Genomic DNA, 22,867 nt, shown 5'->3' on the forward strand with positions numbered 1-22,867 from the left:
ATAGGGTATCCTGCTCTGGGACAGCATGAGGGCCCGTGGGGTGGTTAGGATTGGTCCTATGATTTTCATCAGCATGGGCTTGGGCTAGCTCCCAGACCCGTCGCCTTTCCTCAGGGAGAAGTGTATTGGCCAAGAGCATGTAGATGTCATGATGAGTGAGGCTATATGCTTGTAGGACCCATTGAAACTCCCGAATGTAAGTGGTGGGGTCAGTGGTGAATGAGCCTAACTTCCTCTCTAGCTGAGTAATGTCCGATATGGAGAAGGGCACGTGGACTCTGATGACACCCTCGGGACCAGCTACCTCACGAAGGGGTGCGATTGTCTTGGGGGTGGGAAGGAGTCCCTTAGACCTGGTAACAGGAGGACTGAAAGAGGCAGGCGGCGGACAGGAAGGAGAGGGAGGGGAAGGGAGTGTCTCTGTGGAGGAGGAGGAGGTGGAGCAGGCAGAATAGGGTGGAGAGGAGGGGGATGAAACGGAAGGCTGAGGATCTGTGGAATCAGGCAGAGGAAGAGGAGGGTATAGTGGGAGAGAAGGGGCAGATGGGGCTGGAGGATAACGTGGGGGTTCATCTGCTGGGTCAAATGAGGAAGAATCTGCGAAGTCAGGAGTAGAAGTAGGGGAAGAGAGGGATTTGCAAGCAAGGAGGACCTGAGAGGGAGGGCAGGAGGAGCAGAGAGCAGGGTGCTGTGCGAGAAGGCTAAAACCTTCAACACAGGGAATCTCCCTCAACTTTTTCAGACGCTGGCAATAGTTAAAAAGGTCCCAGAGGAGGTTTGGATCTAAGGAGCCTTCTGGAGGCCAATGATTGCCATTATCCAGTGGATATGTAGGCCAATCTTGGGTACAGAATTTGATTAGAAGTTTGGGCTTGATGTCTGGTGTGAGGGAGAGTGTCGCCAGATTTTTTATTAAACATTTGAGAGGTGAGGCTTCAAGTATAGATGAAGAGGTGCCCATAGTCACAGGGAAAGATGGAAGAGAGAGAGAGAGAGAGAGAATAAGAGTAAGCAAGAGAGACAAAGGGAAAACCCGGGCTGGACCGGCTTCCAGGAAGCCCAGGGCGAACGGGGGGTCAGGTGGGCGTCCCCAAAATGACCAGCCATCACGAGGAAATACAGAGGGCACTACCTGGTCATCACCAGTGAAGTGCGATCTGTGAGACCCAATGGGGTCGGAGCCACGGGCAACCTGACGTCAGGAAAGTTTTCGACCGCAGTGGAAGAAGTCAGTAATGAAAACAGAACTCCGGCTCCGGCAGAACGCAGTTCCAGGCCGGGAGTTCAGTTTTCCCGAGCAGAGAGGCAGCTTCAGCCAGACACAGCAGCCCCGCAGGAAACAGCAACTCTTAGCCGGCAGCGTCAGTGGCAGCGGAGGAGGGAAAAAAACCACAGAGCCTCTCGTGTAAACTCAGAAGCCTCATGCCCCAAAGGGAAACGGATCACCAGAGGGTCCACTTCAACCAGTAAAGGTCTTAGTGGGGTGGATTCCCTCTCCCCCACCGGGCGTCTGGAGTGTGCCGGACGATCACGGTCACAAATCCAGCGATAGCTCGAAGGGAGTTGGCGAGCCGGGGTCAGGGGATCCTTACCACGCCAGATCAGTGTGTTGAGTGCAGGCAGCCGAGTCTGAAAAGAGCGGACCAGGGCGGAGTGTCTCGGCAGAGCGGGGACGGGGCTCTTGTTGGAAAGAGCTCACCCGTATCCGAGTCACGGCACCAGAATGAAAGAATTCCCCACGCAAAGACACTTCACTGGGAGAATTCCAATTTTATTGCAAAAAGCAGTGTGCTTATATAGAACTAAGGGGGAGATGGTAGGGTTTAGATAAATGGCAGGCAACCCGTTTATTGGCAAGTTCTTTCAGATATCAGCTCCGGAGCCCAGGAATTAGTTCTCATTGGGGCTAAGGTTCCCCGCCAGCGAGATTTGAAATTGGCGCCGGTGGGAACTTTTTGCGCCACTGCAGAAAAGAAGAAGGTAGGAAGAAAAGGTGCTTAGGCGCCATGTTGGGGTTTTTTCTCTGGGGTATGGCTGCCATTTATACTTTTCCAACAAGTAGCTTATACATGTTTGGAATTTTTTTTTAATTTTAATATTTATTTTTTAGTTTTTGGCAGACACAACATCTTTGTTTGTATGTGGTGCTGAGGATCGAACCTGGGCCGCACGTATGCCAGGTGAGCGCACTACCGCTTGAGTCACATCCCCAGCCCAATGTTTGGAATTTTTAATTCAAGCCATTTTTTTTATTTATTTGAGAGAGAATTCAACATTATCTTTCTGTTTATTCAAAAAATAATAATCTTGATACATGTGAATTATATAACAAGAGATGCCGTAATGTAATTTTATATGTACAGACAGTCATTAATAGAAAATTAATATAAGCAATTTCTTGCCAAATTTCAGACTTAGATACTTTCTCAAGCTCTATTTACTAATCCTGAGGGATTACATAACTAAATTATAATACAAGTAGCAAATTGGTAGTCAATTCAGTGATTAAAACCACCAGCTACCAACAATTATCTTTATTAAATTTATACCTTATTAAATCTAATTGCAAAGTAGAGTGTCATTAAACATATAAACCTTTCCAAGTCATAATATTCACAGTGTTGTTCAACAATTTCATCACCATCTTGCAAAATAAGAATGTTAATTTCTGTTCTTTATCTGGTATGTCTATTATCAGAGAATACATAAGTTACTCTCTGAATTTTAAATTTATTCAAGTTAAAACTGTTTATTTAAATTCATCATTTAGAATATATTTCAAGTAAACAAATCTAACAAACAAGTGTATATAAAGCCTGACTCTTCTGTTTATTTTTTTTTAAATGAAAGCATTAGAAAATAAATTCCACAGATCCAGCAATGAGTGTCACTCAGCACCACAAAATGCTCTGCCTATCATGATAAATATGTTACATTGAGCCTAATATTCAACATCTCAAGAAATTTAAGCAAAAATGTCACAAATTTTTGCTTGGATATAATCCCAGATATCTTCCAATCATAATGTCTGAGGTGAATGTATTCTTTGATGAAATATCCATAGGTTGGTCAAAGTAGGTTTTTTCTATGTATCCAAGATATCCGAATCACAGGTTTCCATAGCAATTCACAAAATATACCACCTGAACTCTTCAATTTCAATATCAATTTAGTTGGTACTTGGCAGTGCTCAGTTTAGGCTTACTTTAAATATACATTTTAAATCTACAAGCATATTAGTAAGGAACCAATTTGTGAGTGGTATGCACAAAGATAATCTCTTCATAATCACTAATTAAGTAATATTTTTAATCTTCCAAATTTCATAATGGAGATTGTAGTCAATGCAAGTCTCTTTCATTGATTAATTATTGAATTACTGAATTTTCTTTGAATAGTAATAGTAAATAGCAGTAAATCACATGTGTTAATGCTTACATATAAAATCGTATTACCCTGGAAAACAAAAAAAAAAAAAATATTTTAACTATTTTTATATTGTTTTGTTACAGAATAGTTTTTCTTCTCAACAACATTATTTTTAGTGGACATACATATTGTTATGTAGGCTCTTTCAAATGAGTGGGACTGAATCCTTTTACTAGTCTGTCACATAAACTTTGTGACCTAGAAGCTAAATCTGCCCCCCAAAAAACCTTTTTGTCTAATTTCACAAAAACACTGCATGGACTAGAGGGACTATTTCTTTTTTGCCTGTACTTTACACACACACACACACACACACACACACACACACACACACACACACTGATATACCTAGCCTGGTTCTCTCATTAGATCAGAAGCCAGATGTCACAAGTTATGAAGGATTCATTTCTGTTTTCTGTAAAAATATCAGGATGTCTGTATGGCCTGGCCATTAGTTGATGTTGTAGCTGATTAGAATGACTGCCCATGCCCTGAACTCACCCATGTCCGGTTTTCCCTGACCATATAACAACCCTTTCCTAAACCTTAGTGATGCCTCATAAATTCTGGCCTTCCCTGGCCAGAAAACGACCCTCTCTGAGTCTCTAAGATCTCCATAAATTCTGATGCCTGGGCCAGCAAAAATGTAAACTTGTGTTAGGCTCCTCAGAGTGTTGTTATCCGTAACCTCCCCCCCCTTTGTGTAATTTTTTTTTTTTTGGCTATAAAACTGGGCCACAGAGAAGGCTCGCCGCTGTCCTTGGCTCCCACGATTTTGATGGGCAAGGCAGCCCGGCCGGTCGAAATAATAAGCTTGCTTTAATTTGATTTTAATTGGAGTCAGTGGTCTTTTCTTGCATCGTGGTCTAACAACACACACACGATGCATCATTTTAATTGCAATATAAGTACACAAACCTTAAATAAGCAGTTTATTATTTATTTATTTATTTATTTATTTTTTACAAATGAATATGCCTATGTAGATGCACAGTCAGGCTAGTACTTCACCATCCCCTGTGCTCTAACTCATCCAGGGTGCCTTCTCCCACATGCAGGCATTGTTCTACCTTTTATCCTCATATCTGTGGCCTGGACTTGAACTTCTGATGAGGAGATTAATAGTTTTTCATTCTTACAAATTTTATGGGAGGTATGTATTTGTATATCAACTTAAAAATATAATTATATGACAACAAAAAGTTCAACTTCATATGTTAAATTACACATATATATTTCAAACCAGCATTGTTTGCTTTGTGATCTAAAAGTTTTAGGATTTTTGTTTTATTCTTGGTCATTTGTTCTTAAAATAAACTCAAATTCAGAAATTGTTGTGAAGTTTTTCTCAGGAAATATCAAAGAAGGTAAACAGGAAACAATGTTTCTAAGGCCATCTTTTAAACTACATCAATGTGAGGATACTCTCAATAGCTGCTGTAGATAGGAAAAAAATTTAGTTATTCAGCAAAACTATTGAAAAAGTATAGCAGATACTAATCGGGTTTCTGTGCTCATTTCAGTTCTCAAAACAAACTGGCTTCAATATTTAAAATTAGGTTCTTTTATAGTCTAAAGAGGTGATAGTAATATTTCCCTTATCAAAATCATCTGAGCCAATATCATATTTACCATAACTTATAATAAAGAGCACTAGGAATTCAGTTATGTAGTTGATAAATTATGATAAATCCAAGCTGAGTTTTGTTATTTATAGCTCCAAGTATACTTCTGTGAAGACATAAAGCAAATGTTTGGTCATATAAGAATACAAGCTAAATCATTTTAGTTAATTGCAGAGACAACTTTCCCACCTATAATTTAATATAACATAAGCTCGTAGAGAGTATTGCTATTGGATCTGGAGGAAAGTTGTTTGAATTTAAATGTCAGCTTTGTAGCTAATATCCATGTGAACGTGTGCAATTTGCTCAATTTCTATTAGTTTCATCATCTTTTGCAAAATGGTTGCTATGTGAAAAATACCTATTTCATGTGATTGTTGGAAGCCTTCAATAATTCATGCAAATTAGCACCTGGCCTGAAAGTCATTAATATTAGCTATTATTATTTTCATTGTTGATTTTGCTATTATTACAAATATAGGGGTTTCTAACAATGTGCAACATCAAAACAATAATAATAATATTTTAATATTCACCAGAAGTCTCAATTTTGCTATATTCAATAACTAAGTTGATAAAAATTCCAGAGGAATTGGCAGCCTCTAGACATACTACCCATCTGTCTCTCTAGATTCTCTAGGCTTTATGTTGTATCAAGTCAGATCATCAGAATGGAACATACTCGGACTATAATACTTTTGCCCCCTTCAGAAATGTCTTCACAGAGCTCAATTTGGCACTATGCCCTTGGCTTCTTCTCGAAGGTCAGTGTATGAAATGCCTATATAAAGAATGCCTCTGCTCTTTTTGTAAAAGTGCTATTGAAGATACTGTCCATTCTCATGTTTAATGTTTCCTAGACAAAGACTTTGGTTATGAATTCTTCTTAGTGCTAAATTTAATGATTTCAGTATATCTATTATTTTGTTTTAAAGTACCTCATCCTTTGGGGAAGCAGGAAGGTCTTTAATAATAAATAGAAGATTTCTTTCAACATATACAGTTCTAGAAAATGTTACCAGCTATTTTTTTTTTTTTTTACCTTCTTCGTCAGGGAAGAACAAAATCAAATAAATTAATTCCCCCTTTTCTGTTTCAAACTTAAAATGTTATCCCAGTAGACAATATTTGCATGTAAAAGGAGAGTCTACTAGAGAGAGAAACAAGTTGTAACACTGATAAATTTTCAGGGCACAGACACCTCTGAAGGCAGAGGGGTTCTCAGATTCTATCAACTCACATCATATGAATCTGAGCTTGGAAAGTGGCAGACCTCTAACTGTTGTTTGCTCTGCACAGTGTTTTAGAAGACATTGTGTGGGGCAGGTGTTACAATTAGCCCAACACAAGCATTCAGGCACCTATTGTCAGTCCCAAGATCCTTTCCCTATTTAATTCTTCTCTATTATCAAGGTCATGTTCATCAATGGTAGAATCTGACATGAAGAGTCCCTATTGCATTACTTTAGGCATAAGAGTTTCTTGCACATTTGCATAAAAGCTTGCAACACTTGGAGCAAATATTTATGAAGAGCTAAAAAGGGCATAGTAAATAGGTTTATGCAACCATCCCTCAGTATTTTCTTGTTGAGGGCCACAGCGGAGTCAGGATGATGCATGGCATATTACCAGAAGGGAGTGGTTGAGAGGTGACCCCAGCAAGCCTTTGAGATGATGATGGTTATGTTAAGCTGTGTATTCATTGTATATTTGACCTTTACTGTCTGGCAATAGGGCGGCTCTTTCTCTGAAGCCATAAATGATGACTGCATCTGCTTAATAGTCTTTTGTGATTCATCAACCTTAATTTCCCATTTATTTTCTTCTTGCTCCACACTTCTCTGAAGCTTCTGTAAAATTCCTTCTGTTTCTGCAAGGAAAGATTTATGTTTTTCACACTCTAGCTGTAAAAGTGTGTGCATTTCATCAATAATTCTTCATGAGGGGGGGAAGAAGATACCTGTTAGTAATTTTGTTCCTTAAGCTGCTCAATCTGGGATGGAAACAATTTGTTTTCATCTTGTACCTCCTGTAACAGCTTTGTTTTGCTAGAAAGGTCGCTCTCCCTCTCTTTTAGCACAGCTTCTACTCTCTTCAATTCATTTTCCTTCTCTTTCAACACAATTTACAACATCAGTATTAAAATGTTGAATTTTACATTGTCTTTACCACTTTGATCTTCTGAACAATTTAATTGAGCAAAATGAGGTAAAAGATTACATGTTTATTTCATCTTCAGAAATGTAAAGGTCTGATCACTCAAACAGTTTTTTATTATAAAACTAAACTCTGAAGGTGTCTATAGAGTTGGCTTTTTTAATGTTTTTCTTTAAATCAGTAGTCTAACAAGGATTAGAAAAGACAAAACTCTGTTCAGTGTTTCTGACAAAGTAGAAAGGGTGAAAACATAAATAAGGCTTTAATAAAACATAAATAAGGCTTTAATAAGGTGTCGCTGCTGCTGGCCTGTGTTGACCTAACCAGTGAAGAAACAACTGATTCCACTAGTTCAAAAATCCACCCATCTGAAAGTTCTCAGCAAGAAGATGGCAGCATGTTCTTTCTCCTTACCTGGAATATTGATGGGTTGGATTTAAACAGTCTGCAGGAGAGGGCTCATGGGATGGGTTCCTACTTAACTTTGTACAGCCCAGATGTAATATTTCTACAGAAAGTTATTCCCCCATATTACAGCTATCTGAAGAAGAGAGCATGGAGTTATGAAATTATTACAGGTCATGAAGAGGGATATTTCACAGCTATAATGTTGAAGAAATCAAGAGTGAAATTAAAAAGCCAAGAGATTATTCCTTTTCCAAGTACCAAAATAATGAGGAACCTTTTGTTTGTTCATGTGAGTTTGTCTGAAAATGACCTTTACCTTATGACTTTCCATTTGGAGAGCACCAGAGGACATGCCCAGGAATGAATGAGTCAGTTACAAATGGTATTAAAGAAAAGGCAAGAGGCTCCAGAGTCACCACGGTGATATTTGCAGGAGGTACAAACTTACGGGATCAGGAAGTTACTAAATGTGGTGGCTTACCTGACAGCATCTTGGATGTGTGGGATCCTAAAAGGTCCATCAGATCCAAATTCACCCCGCATGTTAACACCTGAAGCAAGAAAGGCATTAAAAATCATTGAAACACATATGGAAAGTATGCATTTGGATAGAATTGATATCAGTTTATTTTTCAGAGGAGCAGCAGAAGAGGGCCCCATTATTCCCCTGTAAGGGCCCAGCTAACACCGGAGGAAGAGACCACCAAGAGACTGACTTTATGCAATAAGCAGGAGGGGGTTTATTGAGATTCCAGCATGCTGGGGCTCCGTGCCCACTCGAGAAGGGAGAGCAGTCCAGAGCCGGGGTTGAACAATGCTTAAGTATACATTTTTGGGGGGAGGGCGGGGACTTTACATACATCACAGTCTCCTTTAACAAATCACCATACACCACGGGAAAGTCAAACAACAATTTTTAGACTTGATTAGTACATACATTGGCTGGAACAGGGCAGGCTGGAGTGATAGGTCATTCCTAAAGAGGGGGTTACATTTAAACTGATTGGTTTAGGCCCTAAGGTGTGTACGTGCTGGACTGCACGGTTTCTGGGGAGGGGGTTGTTTTTACAGAGCAACCAGATGGTTAGGGGAGATTTCAACATACATTTCAGTGGCTTTTCCAGGAGTTGTTTTTAACTTCTACATGAATTGTAGGTTCCAGGAAAACAGAACTTAATTTCACTTCAGGAAATTGCAACTTAACAGAACTTTAAAAACTTCACAGAACTTAAAAAAAATCTTAATCTTATCCTTTACATTTTAACTCAGGCTTCGCAGCTTAGAAACTTTACCCTTTCACCCAAAGTTTGGACCTCCTTGGGTTGGAGAAACTGGACTGTGGTAGATTTCCTAGTGATCACGGGGTCTTCTGTGCAACTTAGATGTGATATTGTGAAATGTTTTCACATATGAGTTTAAATGTTTTGAGTAGACTTCTGAACTTTTTGCAAGTATTGTTTCTACCTATGTGGAAAGGTAAGTTTTATATAGATGAATTAATATACTGGAAAATTGTTTCAGAAAAAAAATAGATTTTATAGTATCTAATTGTTCAGTTTATTTAGATAATCTATTCTATTTCATTAATATTATACTTAATTCTTCTAAATAATAAAACATGATTTATTTGGATAATTTAATATAACCATCGTGCTATTAAATGATTATAGATTAACAGACTGTAAATATATTAAATCATCGCAGTGAGCCTTTGGCATGCAAATAGCCCTCAGCCATTCTCAGGTACTGGGGGCCTCCAGGACCTGCTGCTTCTTTTCGGCTGGACTCTGAGGGCCTGGGATCCATGCGGGGCCTGGAGTCCAGGGGGACTAACACACCCAGGTGCCCCTCGCTTGGCATCCAAAGGAAGGAGGCCCTTGCTGGCTGCCCTGGACGGGTGGCATCCTTGGGATTAGGAGCACCACACGTTGGGCCTCACGCCCAGCCACTCTGCCTGGTGCCAGGCTAGACCCACCCCTTCCCACCCTGGCGCCTCGGCCTCCCACCAAGGGCATGCAGCGGCCTCCCCAGAACCCAGGGTAGCTACAGAACCCAGTGCCCACCCTCCCGTAGGTCTTTAGGGCCACACGTCCCCTGTGACAGAACCAGCCTGTGCCAGCAGGCAGCCACGCCCAGCCAGGTGTGGGGACAGAAGCCAGGACATGGTCACTGTATTCACCACCTCTCCTAGGCCTTGTGCTGGGAACTGGACACCAGCTGGGCCACATGGGATGGGTGGCAGGGTGGACAGCCACCAGGGAGACAGGACAGTGCATGTGCGGTCATGGTCCCCCGGCCTGGGAAGGTGGAGGCCCATGTGGGTGGGCATTCCCCCGTGCCCTACCTCCCTGAGCGCTGGAGACCAGGCCACACATAGGACCTCCAGCCCCGTGAGCCTCTGCTCACCCCGGGGCCACAGCCTGTGCTCCAGAGGGAGGAGAAACTGTCAAACCCTGCAGCTTCAACCAGGAGCCATGGATGGGGAGGCTGAGGCAGGAGGAGCACAAGGTGGAGGCCAGCCTCAGCAACATTGAGGCCCTGAGCAACTCAGGGAGACCCCGTCTCTAAATAAAACCCAAAACAGGACTGGGGATGGGGCTCAGGGGTCGAGGGCCCCTGAATTCAATCCCAAGCACCAAAAAGAAAAAATATGCAGCTTTCAGGAATGCGATGCGGACCAGCCATATGCCACCCCTGTGTTCCTTGTCGGCCTGCTCTGGTCACCGCTTCTCCCTGTGCATGGGAAGAGGCCTGATAGAGTTATCAGGAGGCCACACATGGGCCCTGGGAAATGACAGCTCTGAGCTTTTGTTCAGAAGGGACAGAAGGACCAGAGGCGCCCAGCGCTGGCCCGGGGACCAGCTCTGACTCAGGGCCCTGCTCACGACAACTGTTCCCAATCTTCTAGGGAGCAGAGCAAATGTGGCCCACCCAGGGAACGGCCATGCCCGTCCCTGTGAGGGACCACGATTTATGAGGCCCTCTCCACCCCAATAGGCCCTGATGTCCCGTCCTTTAGGGGGCCGTCTAGTGACATCAGGCTCTGGGCCTTGACTCCCCTCAACCTTCATTTCCTCCAAAGTGGAAGAAATGTCCCTCCATGTCGATACCAAGACTATGGCATCTCCCCTGTGTCCTCAGCATACACACTGGTGACGGTGACACTCGGCTGCAAGGTCCTGCCTTGGTTCAGAGCAAGGCCTGGCCCTCCCATCGATCCTGAGTGGGGATGGTCTGCAGTCTCCAGCCTCCAGGAGTCACATATCTCAATTAAAACCAGACCAGTTGGACACAGACTCAGAAGAAAATGGGGCATCACACACCCTGTGCGTAAAGAGGCATCAAACCCCACCCGTGGGCATGGTGACAGGACCCAGGCTAGATCCTGGGGGACTTTCTCCTCTCCTAATCCTGCCGGCCAACAGATCTGGTGTCCCCTCTGCTCCAAAGCCCTTCTTGCCTTTAAAGGCTGGATACCTGTGGAGCATGATGGCGCATGCCTGTAATCTCAGGGGCTCTGGAGGCTGAGGCAGGAGGACAAGTTGGAGGCCAGCCTCAGAAACTCAGCGAGACCCTGTCTCTAAATAAAATAATAAGAAGGGTTAAGGATGGGTCTCAGTGGTTAGCACCCCTGGGTTCATTCCCTGGGGCCAAAAAAATAGGAAGGGGGAGTGTTTTAAGCAGAGAAAATAGGAGGCCTGAGAGAAAAGGCCCAAGTGGGGACATAGCACACAGGGCAGGTAGACAGGTCACAAGGATCCTTGCAGACAGGGGGATGAGTTTGGATTGTATACTCTTTTGTGGGTACCTGGGGTCCATACATACTGAGCCCCATCCCCAGCCCTTTTTTTTATATTTTATTTAAAGACAGGGTCTCGCTGTGTTGCTTAGGGCCTTGCTAAGTTGACGAGGCTGGCCTCCAACTTTCAATCCTCCAGCCTCAGCCTCCCCAGCTGCTGGGATGACAGGGGTGTACCCCCAGCCCACCTGGATTGTGTCCTTTACACACAAGAGAAGGTAGATGGCAGTTTAAGTTGGGGAGTGGGGTGGCCTGAAGCATCTTTTGACAGTTTGTTTTGGCTGTCTGTGGACAGTGAATTACTGAGGGCAACTGGGAGGCTCTTTGGGAAGTGGCTGTCACTGTGGCAGCGGGAGAGGACAGTGGCTGGGGGCACGGTACTGCGCTGCTCCAGAGTACAGGAGTGAGCTGGGCCACGGAGGGCGGCACTGGCCACAGGAGGACTGGGCCCTGGGCTTCCCAGGTCCTCAGGGCCGTCCTCCAGCAGGCCCCGGTTCAGCCTCCTCCCTCTGGGTCAGCTCCCTCGTCCCCGGGCCTGGGCGCTTGTGAGAGCAGGCTCTGGGTTTCATCTGCACAGAACAGGGAAGCCTGCTCTTGAGCGTCCTGAAGAGCTGGAGCCATGCCTACCCACAGCGGAGGAGGAGATGGAGGGGAGAAGTCTTACCCTCCTTATTAGGAACTCTATGGATGATGTCTAAAACCCGGCTTAACACAGAAAGCCTTACAACAAACATGTTTTCAAAATTATAGAAAAATGATCAACTAAGCCAGGATGATGGGGAGGCTGAGGCAGGAGGAACACAAGGTGGAGGCCAGCCTCTGCCACTTAGCAAGGCCCTAAGCAACTCAGGGAGACCCTGTCTCTAAATAAAATATAGAAAGGGCTGGGGACGGGGCTCAGGGGTTGAGAACCCCTGGGTTCAGTCCCTGGGACCAAAAAGTAATCACCAACGACCACCCCCTCAGTTGGGGGAGGGCTGTCCCCTCCATTAACATGGTGCCTGGCACCGGGTAGCCATTTGGGAAGCGCTGATACAACACAGAACAGACAGACAGACGCAGGCCAGAGCCATTCCCTCAGACCCCAGACCCCAGGCTCTGGCCATGTGCCCAGAGGATGCCCGAGAACAAGCTCCCACCCAGAGCCAGTGCCTGGGGAGGCCCCTCCAGCTGGAGGCCAGCCCAGGAAGGCGGCCTCATCTGTGGGTTTAAAGCAACTCAAACAAAATCTGCTTCAAGTCTCAGCTGGTGTCTGGGCGCTCCGTGGAGCACTTAAGATCTAGAGCTGATTGTTTTTCTGGCAATGACAAAGGCAGGTGGGGAGAGGGGGGTGTCCTGTTTCCAGCTGTTTCTGGAACCTTCTGGAAAGGTCTGGCGGGAGCTGGAGCCAAGGTGGGAGGGGGCTGCCGGGGCCTCAGGGCTTTGTCATCCTTTCCTCCCTGAGACCTGCTCACCTGGGTCAGGAAGGGCACAGCCCAGGGGACAGGCCCGGCCCCTCGTCCCTGCACATAGGCACTGAAGCACTCAGACAGGACACGTTCACCGGCCTCTCTGGCTCCACTAGGGTTTGGTGGGTGGACGTGGGAGTGGACCCAAGGTCAGCTCCTCTGGCCCTGCAGGGAGGCCTGGAGCTGGTGTCCCCATCCAGAGAACTGGATGGTAGAATGTGCCTGTGGGACGCAGTGAAAATCACGCCTGCACATGGCCAGCCCAGGACATAGTAGGTGCTCACTAAATGGAAGAGGCTCCAGATTTGGCTGGTTCTCCACAGGGACAGGGTCCCCTCCCTGGGGTGCTGTGCTTCCTCCTGTGGCCTGTGTCCAGGATGACGACCACAGCGAGGGTGAGAAGATTCAGCCAGAGTGACGCCTTGTGCACCCTGGGGGTGGGGACCTGCCACCTGTCACTCTCTCAGGGAGTCATCTCATCCAGACAAACTCCTCCAGGCTGCCCTGGTATAGCCACGAGCCCCCTTCTGTGGAGAGCAGGAGGGACATGACATCCTTGTTTATTTCTGTTGTGACAGTGATGCAGAGTGGTGGCCAGGATGCCACTTCTACCCCAAGAAGTTCCCACACAGGTGACCCTGAGTGACACGTACATCGGCGCTTTATGTACCTGCCTCATGGGCCAGGTGCCCTTTCACAACCTCCCTGGCCACTGCCACCTGCCTTCTGTCCCAAGGAGATGGGGACTGTGTCGCAGAACTGCTACAGGAATCCAGCCAGAGTGTGTAGAAAGCCCTCAGAGAGCAGCTGATAGGAAGCAGAGGCCACCAGAATGCCAGCTCTTGTCACTGAGATCTGTGGAGATGATGCTGTGGGTCATTTCTATCTTCCTCATTTTCACTTCTGTCCTCTTGGTTTCTCTGGTCCAGGGGATCAGACCTGAGGGTGCTGGGCACTGAGCCCCACCGCAGCCCTTTTTCTATTTTATTTAAAGACAGGGTCTCGCTGAGTTGCTGAGGATCTCGTTAAGTTGCTGGGGCTGGCTTTGAACTCGAGATTCTCAGCCACATCAATGTGCACAGCAGCTCAATTCACAACAGCTAAGCGATGGAGCCAGCCTAGGTGCACTTCAACTGATAAATGGATAAAGAAACTGTGGTCCGTATACACAGTGGAATATTACACAGCCTTAAAGAGGGATGAAATGATGGCATTTGCTGGTAAATGGATGGAGCTGGAGACAATCATGCTGAGTGAAATAAGCCAGTCCCCAAAACCAAAGGCTGAGTGTCCTCTCTGATATGGGGACAATGACTCACAATGGGGGGGGAGGATAGAAGTTCACTGGATGAGATGCAGAGGAGTGAAGGAGGGAAGGGGAGGGGACTGGGAGAGACAGGGGAATGAATAGATGTCACTTTCCTATGTTCACATAGGAATACATGACCAGGGATACCCCACAGCAGGTCCAGCCACAGGAGTGTGATGTGACACCCCATGTAGTTGTGACATGGCAGGATGCATGCTGCTGTCATGGATAATTAAAAAAGAACAAATATAAAACAAAGAAAAGAGATTAAATTTTTAAAAATAAAAGAAATCACAATCCTACTGCGTAAGCATCGCCGGCCACTGGGGTTCCAGGCGGGCCCAGCAGGCCCAACTCTCCTTTGTCTGTTATCTTCCCAACTGGACTGAGACGGTTATTTGATGATAAATTTTAAAAACTCCATAATAAGAATCATCGTGTCCTAAAATACTCAGGTAAGAAACCTGCAGAGTCTCCAACCCCCAGTTCACCGTCTCAAACCACCTCATAGATGAGCCTCGCCTGGTGACCAAAGAGTGTCCCCACCTGCCCTGTGAGGAAAGGACTCTTGACCTGTCTGTGGTCCCCACTGCCTGCCACCAGTCACAACTGTCATGATGACACTGGGTTGTCCCTAAGGGTGACCTGTTCAGAAACTAGCCACAGACAGGTGACCTCTGTGAGCTGGCTGACCAGGCTCCCTGAGGGCTTGGGGAGTAATTTCATGGGAAATGGGGCCAGCGGGCTGGGCACTGGGGTGAAGGGTGTAATCCCAACATCTGGGGAGCCCTGGGGACCAGTTATAGGTGTGAGTGGGCTGGTCCAGGAGGACACATGGAGGAGGTCAAATGCCTAGGCCAAAGCCAGGCACAGTGCTACACGCCTGTAATCCAGCAGTTTTGGAGGCTGAGGCAGGAGGATCGAAAGGTGGAGGCCAGCCTCGGCAACTCAGCAAAGCCCTAAGCAACTCAGCGAGACCCTGTCTCTAAATAAACAATAAAAAGGGCTGGGGACTGGGATCAGGGGTTAAGGGTTCCTGGGTTCAATTCCTGGGACCAAAAAAAAAAAAAAATCAAATCTGCGGTCCCCAAGGCCAGGCAAGGCAGGCTCCACAGGCCAAGCTGGGGAAACGCTAACCAACTCCAAGAAGTAATTTTCAAAAGAAGAAACAGTCAGGTTTATCTTTAGGTATCACCTGTGCACGCCACCAAATCAATATCCTCAGGAAGTAGGTTAGAGACAAAGGAAAGAATTTGACTCTTCCTGGGGGCCCCAGACTGGAAAAGCGATATCTCAACACCAGAGATATTGGGAAGATAAAGTCAATTGTCCCCACAGCCTAGCGGTTTTTCCTTCTGCCAAGAGAGGATCCCCCCATTCCTGGAGTCCTCCCTACCCGCCCAACCAGGGCCACTTCAAAGTGGCAGGAGCCTAATCGCACAGCACAAGAAAATAAAAGACCTAATTAACCAAAACAAAAAGTCAAATAATCCAGGGGAGAACAGAAGCAGAAATCTCTATTTTCAACCATTCGATTTCCTGTATGTGTATAAACTGTCCCTCGCCAGTGCCAGTTTTCTTCCAGTGCAGGTGTGGCTCAGGCCAGGCAAGGCCATGGCTTCTGGAATCAGAAAAGGTGGGCAGGGTGGCCCCCATCTGTCATTCCATCCACTTGGGAGGCTGAGGCAGGAGGATTGCAAGGTGGAGGCCGGCCTCAGCCACTTAGTGAGACTGTGTCTCTAAATAAAATAAAAAAATAGGGCTGGGGATGGGGGGTCAGGGGTTGAGGGCCTGTGGGTTCAATTCCCCCAAATCCTCAAGGTCAAGAGAAATATGGCATCAAGCTCTAAGGCAAGGGAGCCTCAGGCCCAGCCTGGTGGAGACTCCATTCATCAGGGCTTCAATTATGGGCTGTTTCCGGGGGACACCTGCCCAGATCCTCCTCCAACCTGCATGGAGTGATCTTGGAAAACCCAGGAGATGAGGATGGCAGACCAAGAAGCTGCTGGGGGAAAAGCTGAAAAACAACTAATTTTAAATGATCACAGCTTTGCCCCAAGTTGGGCCCATAGCTTCCGACTTTGATCCTGACCTTCCAGCCAAGTGGGGGCCTCCACCACAGAGGCTGTGCGTTCTTTTTGATTCCTAGCAGGACTCCAAAAATATTCTTTGATTGAACATTTGATATGTTCTGTTCTCAAGGGAGAAACCCAGGGAGAAGAAAAATAGGCTGCAACAGGATTAAATATGACTACCTGTGTCCATTTGTCTTTCCTGTGGCTTCCTGATGGAATATTCTGCAGGAATTGAGACTCAAGGCTGCAGTGGGGACATGGGGCTACTCCCACACTGTCACCCAAAACAAAGCAAAGCGAAGTCACCCGCTGTGCAGCGCCTGGAGAAAGTGCTGCCCAGGAAACTCGATTGCAGTCTCCTAGGGACAGTGGAGGACACCCTACATGGGAAGGATGACGGTGGTGGGCGGAGTGTGATCAGATGCCAGAAAACTCACTCAGGTTTGGAGGGGCAACTGCAGGAGGCTGCCTCCCGGACAGGGAGGCCCTGGAGCAAGTGACTCTAGGGTCAGGCCCTGTGACGCTTGATGGTGGAGAACATCACAGAAATGACACTGGAGAAAAGAAGGTTCTGGTTATGGAGGTACCTTTTAAAGATATTTTTTGTACCAGGGATGGAACCCAGGGGTGCTTAACCCCTGAGCCCCATCCCCAGCCCTATTTTGGATTTTATTTAGAGACAGGGTCTCACTGAGTTGCTTAGGGCCTCACTAAGTTGCTGATGCTGGCCTCCACCTTGCGATCCTCCTGCCTCAGCCTCCCAAGTCACTGGGATGACAGGTGTGTGCCTTTTAATGAAGAAAAGGCATCAAGTGTCCCTCACTGGGTGTGCACACAGGGACAGGGAACTCAAGCCTGCAGATTAGGAGCCAAAGACACTCAGATGAAGAGGGCACTTCCCCTTGACACACACACACCTTTCAATGTGCCTCAATATCTCAGGATGAACACGTGGTCAGCACAACTTGACACAGGTTCCTGCAGCCGGGGGCAGTGGCGCACCCTGGAATCCTAGACTTGGGAGGCTGAGGCAGGAGAATCACAAGTGGGAGGCCAGCTTCAACAATTTAGCCAGGCCCTAAGCAACTCAGCAAGACCCTGTCTCTAAATAGAATATAAAATAGGGCTGAGGATGCGGCTCAGAGGTTGAGTGACCCTGGGTTCAATCCCTGATACCCCCCTCCAAAAAAAGCCTACTGGCCATGGGAGCCCAGAGCACCCTGGGCTGCACCCCCTCCCTTGGTGCGTGGAACTGGCCTCACTAGAGTCCTGGGTATTTGGAGGTTGCGGTCTTCAGATCTGACATCTAAGGGCAGGTTTCGCCCCACTCGTCTTCTGACTCAGGCCCCAACCTTTCCCAGGAATAGGCCAGAGGCCGCAGTGACAGCAGGTCCCAGCTGTGGGTTGGGACAGAGGTGCCCTGGTGACCAGAGGGGTCCTCTCATTCCTGCTCCTCAGGTGTTGGGGAGGTGGCCCGCTGGCTCTGGGCAGAGGTGGCCCTGGGTGGGCAGGTGGGGTGGCCGAAGGGCCTGATGACCACATTCATCTCCCAGAGGAAGTTTTAACGAGTGACCCATCGCCCAGGGTGGGCAGTGTCTCCATCCATTACAGGCAAGACACAGCCTGGGGGGGGGGGGGGCAGGGGATTTGTCACATCTTACTGTGCTGACACGCCATCTAGCGGCCATGACAGCACCCCTATTTTTTGCACCATTTCAGCTTGACCCTGAAAAATGGTTGTGATGTTTAGGTGAAGGGGGGCTGGTCCCCAGAAGTGGTTGAGGCGGTCACAGCTGGGCCCAGGCTCTGGGGTGCCTCCCAGCACGGGACTGGATGGCCCATCAATCCCAGCTTCCTGCCTGCTCTCAGGGGCCCCTGTAGGAGTGGGAACCCAGAACAGGAAGGGCTCTTTTTTGGCACCAGGGACTGAACTCAGGGTCCCTTACCCACTGACCCCATCCCCAGCTCTTTTTATATTTTATTTAGAGCCAGGGTCTCACTGAGTTGCTCAGGGCCTCTCTAAGTTGCTGAGGCTGGCCTCCAACTTTCAATCCTCCCCCCTAAGCCTCCCAAAATGCTGGGATGACAGGTATTTGCCACCCAGCCAGGCTCCTTTCTGTTCTTGAGCCTCAGTTTCCCCATCTGTAAGATGGGCCTCTGTCTCCTATCACTGGAGTTGTGTGACCATATCCCATGGACCTGGGAGGTGATGTGTGACCAGCCACCCAAGCAGCCTGGATTGAGAGGAGCCCCCAATCCAGGTCCCTCCCAGGAAGAGGACTTGCCAGTCTGTCAACAAGGAGACCCCCTGGCCGGTTCCCCTCCCAGTGATAGACCCAACCTGATTTTCTCTCAAAATTGGGAGCCATCTTGCCACAAAGCCATGAAAAGCTAATTTCAGCTTTACAATAGATTACTGCAAATTCTGAACCTGCTTGGAATGCCTGCCTGTGCCTTGAACTCGCCCATGTCTGGCTCTCTGACAAGATAGCAGCCTTCTTTGAAACTTTAGTGACCCTCACAAATCTTGACCTTCCCTGGCCAGATAACGACCCTCTCTGAGGCTCTAATGACCTTCATAAATTCTGATGTCGGGGCCAGCAAAAAATGTAAACTACCATTTGTGTTCTGCTCCTCAGAGTTCTGTTATCTGTAACCCCCCTTTGTGGAACTTTCTGGGCTATAAAGCTGGGCTGCAGGAAAGCTGTGAGGCTCTTGTTCCCACGGTTTTGGTTGGGAGAGTCAGCCCGGCCAGTGGAAATAATAAGCTTGCTTTAATTTGACTTTAATTGGAGTCACTGCTCTTTTCTTTTGTCCTGGTCTAACTCCACGTTATTCACATGGCTTCTGACCTTCAAATTCCCTGTGTACTCTAGCCCTTGTGATTAAATTTTCCTGTAGTTTACAACAAGTCTAGTCCCTTTATTATTTTTCTTTACATCACCACATAAATGTTTGCTGGAATGTTCAGAATGATTCTACAGGTCATTATAATAAAGTGGTCTCACATAGAGGGGAAAAAATCTTTAATTGGGACACCTTAACTATACTATTTTACTTAGAAGAGAGTCATTATTTTTTAATGTCACCTGATTTCCTAATTTTTCCTTTTTTTATTCTTATGTGAAAGACTCACAAGGGTAAAGCAAAATCTTTTAAAACTGGCCTCCAGATTTTGGAGATAAAAACTACAAATAAGGCACTCCTTCAAAATTAAACATGGGAACAAATAATTGATCATTTTGAAACTGGAGTTTTGAGATGAAACTTAATTCCCCATATAACCAGTCTTCTCTGGGATCCTGACTCACAAATTTTGAAGAATAAAATCTATGGACACTCAATGAAAATAAGAGTAAAAAGAATATGATTTATTTAAGCAGGAGAAAATAGAACTCCATGATGTGAGAGAGGACATAATCGCTGAAACACCCATTTTTTTTGTGGCAGCTTTGGAGTATAGGTATGGTTTTGAGAAGAGCATGAGGCAAAATCTACTTAGAAGAGATATTGAAAAAAGCATCCTGGCTACCACCTGGGTTTACATCTGTTCTTTCTGTTTCTCATCCTTCTTCCTGTAACTTCCACCTAGGCTCATCCCTGGGACAAATGATTTGGTTGAAGGTATTCCCACAAGTGAGCCTCAAGGTTTCTTTACATTTGAAATAGGCCTTAATGATGCTCATTAACATATCTATCCATGAGCCTCCAGGTGTGGTTGGCAGCTCTCCATTATCTGCTTGATCATTTTACTATGGATTCAATTTATTTATTTATTTATTTTTAAATTTTGCTCTTTAATTGGTAACTATGTAGAGTAAGAAAGACAGGCTGGGGATGTGTCTCAAGCGGTAGCGCGCTCGCCTGGCATGCGTGCGGCCCGGGTTCGATCCTCAGCACCACATACAGACAAAGATGTGCCCGCCAAATATTAAAAATAAATATTAAAAAAAAAGACAGTTCACTCATGGGGTGTTGGAGAAGTAAACCATAATAATAATAACCCACTTGAATCAAAGTGTGAAATATGATATATCAAGAACTATGTAATGTTTTGAACAACCAACAATAAAAAATTAAAAAAAAAAATTAGAATAACTTAACTTGTACAATGACACCAGGTGAAGATATTATTCATAATTGGCTAAAGAGACAATAATCAATATAGGAAGCAGAAGGGAAATAAGTGACAGAACTTCAATTATTATTATTGACTCAATTTATCCTCAATCCAGGTGAGCAGGGAACCCTGGCTTTGGGAATGTGAAGTGAGAGCTGAAAATTTAGAGATTTATTCTCAGACCTATGAATAGCTAAACCGGAATTCTGGATATCAGACAGCTGTTCTGGACTTTAAATACTGCTCACCCTAGATATAGAGAATTCAGGTGGCATGAGAATGGTGAGTTCAAAGCCAGCCTTACAACTTACTGGGGCCCTAAGCCACCCAGTGTGACCTTGTCTCTAAATAAAAATATAAAAATGGGCTGGGGTTGGGTGTCAGTAGATAAACATTTCTGGGATTAATTACTGGTCACAAACAAACAGTCATATATATATAAACAAAAACAAACAAACAACAACAAAAAAAAAAACCCAAATCAAACAAACAAAAAAACTCAGGAGGAGCAAAAACATGGGTTCTTAAAATCACAGCTTCTTTCCTGAAGAAACACAGGCAATGGAGTAGGTCTCCTATCTTGATGACTCTTTCAGTCTTCACCACACAATCTGGGGTCAGGCCAGGCTAGTGGCACATCACAAGTGGCACAGAGATTCCCATGTAGGAATTCGGGAAGACCCTTAAAACACCATACAGTGATGAGAAAGAATGCCAGGGGTCTCCAATGCTGATCTGAGTTCCATAGAGTAGTCAGAGCCAACTGAAGACTGAGTTGCCACAGAGAGTCCTTCTGGCCACCAGACACTGGAGAGAACTCTGAGGAGCGCCTGGCCACCAATTCCAGTTCCCACCATTGCCAGTCCCACTGGCTCCATATAGCCTCCCTACCCAGTCTCAGAATGTGAACACACCCTTACCATTTCCTGGCTTCCAGTGTGCTTACTTCATTTTTCTTGATAGTTTCTTTCATCTGCTGTGCAGTGCTGAAACCTGGGGCTCCTGATCTAGGACTGGAAGCATAGAAATGGTTTCAAAAAATGGCAGCCTCCAGAAACAGGAGAAACAGAAGATGGTGGAAGCCCACCCCTCATCACTGGCTGTATGAGGACTGGACAGTTCTCACCTAAGAGACAGATTGGAAAGGGCTCAGGCAGTTCCTCCAAACAGAGCCTAGTAGGCCAACTGTTTGAGTGACATTAAACTGGATCCAACACAGAAACAATTGATGTCAGAAAGACAGGGTCTTGGCTGCTCTTTTTTTTTTTTTTTTTTTTTTTTTTTTGTAGATAAAAGACTGGGGGGGGGCTAGGGATGTGGCTCAAGTGGTAATGTGCTCTCCTGGCATGCGCAGGATGCTGGGTTCGATTCTCAGCACCACATAAATAAAGATGTTGTGTCGGCCAAAAACTGAAAAATAAATATTAAAAAATTCGCTCCCTCCCTCTCTCTCTCTCTCTCTCTCTCTCTCTCTCTCTCTCTCTCTCTCTCTTAAAAAAAAAGACTGGGGATCAACCATGTGCAGTGGTGCATGCCTGTAATCCCAGCAACTGGAGAGGCTGAGGAAGGAGGATTGTGAGTTCAAAGCCAGCTTCAGCAATGGTTAAGAACTAAGAAATTTGGTGAAACACTATCTATACATAAAATACAAATATGGCTCAGGATGTGACTCAGTGGTCATGTGACACTGAGTTAAATCCCAAGTAGTAAAAATGAATAAATAAATAACACTGGGATCAGAAACATGGATACTCACTACAGAGCCTGATGAATACAGATTGATGGATGGATTGATGGATGGATAGAAACATAGATAGATTCCTGGGGCAGCTCCTCTAAATCTCCTGAGATTGATTTTCAACTGATATTACAATAATGCTCCACAGTCCTGAAATATTTTTTTTTTATTTGTTGTGAATTGCAATAAGGGTCTTAGGATGGAATTCTTTCATGGCAGTGTTTTCTCACAATACACAGACCCACCTAGAGAGAAGTTCATTTAAATTTATCAATGTATATAAGGTTAAATCAATTTGTGAATACATATGTATATATTTTTATTTAAAATTCACAATTTCAAAATTTTCTTTAATTTTTTCTGTTCTCTGGTATTATGAGAAAACATCTTGAGATTTCTACTCATAAGTAATTCCCTGAGGCAGCCATGTCCCTACTCCCCTAAAAAAATGAGGCTCAAATAAATTTTAATGTTTCTAGTATTAATATTAAAATGAAAAAAAAGATGTGCGGTGCCAGGTCTCTAGATCTGTCAGTATCCCAGACTGTGGAGTATAAGCAATAAAAAAAAACCAAAAAACTTATTTGCAATTTTGCCTTGAGACTAATGGGAGGATAATGCTGTCTCCCCCCCACCTTTGGTATGGGGTACTATGAGAATATGAACACAAATTACAGGCATAGATATAGATATAGATAAAGATAGAGATAGAGATAGATATTTTTCTGTAGCTCAATACAGCCCATCAAGAGAGTCAAC

At 45.5% G+C, this 22,867-nt stretch overlaps 1 pseudogene; it reads left to right on the forward strand.

The window, feature by feature from the left end:
• The first annotated feature begins 1,235 nt into the window (after positions 1-1,235).
• Positions 1,236-9,015, forward strand: LOC139706931 (tyrosyl-DNA phosphodiesterase 2-like; annotated as a pseudogene).
• Positions 9,016-22,867: the final 13,852 nt, after the last annotated feature.

This window comes from Marmota flaviventris, chromosome 9, assembly GCF_047511675.1.
Source record: "Marmota flaviventris isolate mMarFla1 chromosome 9, mMarFla1.hap1, whole genome shotgun sequence".
Lineage (NCBI taxonomy): Eukaryota > Metazoa > Chordata > Mammalia > Rodentia > Sciuridae > Marmota > Marmota flaviventris.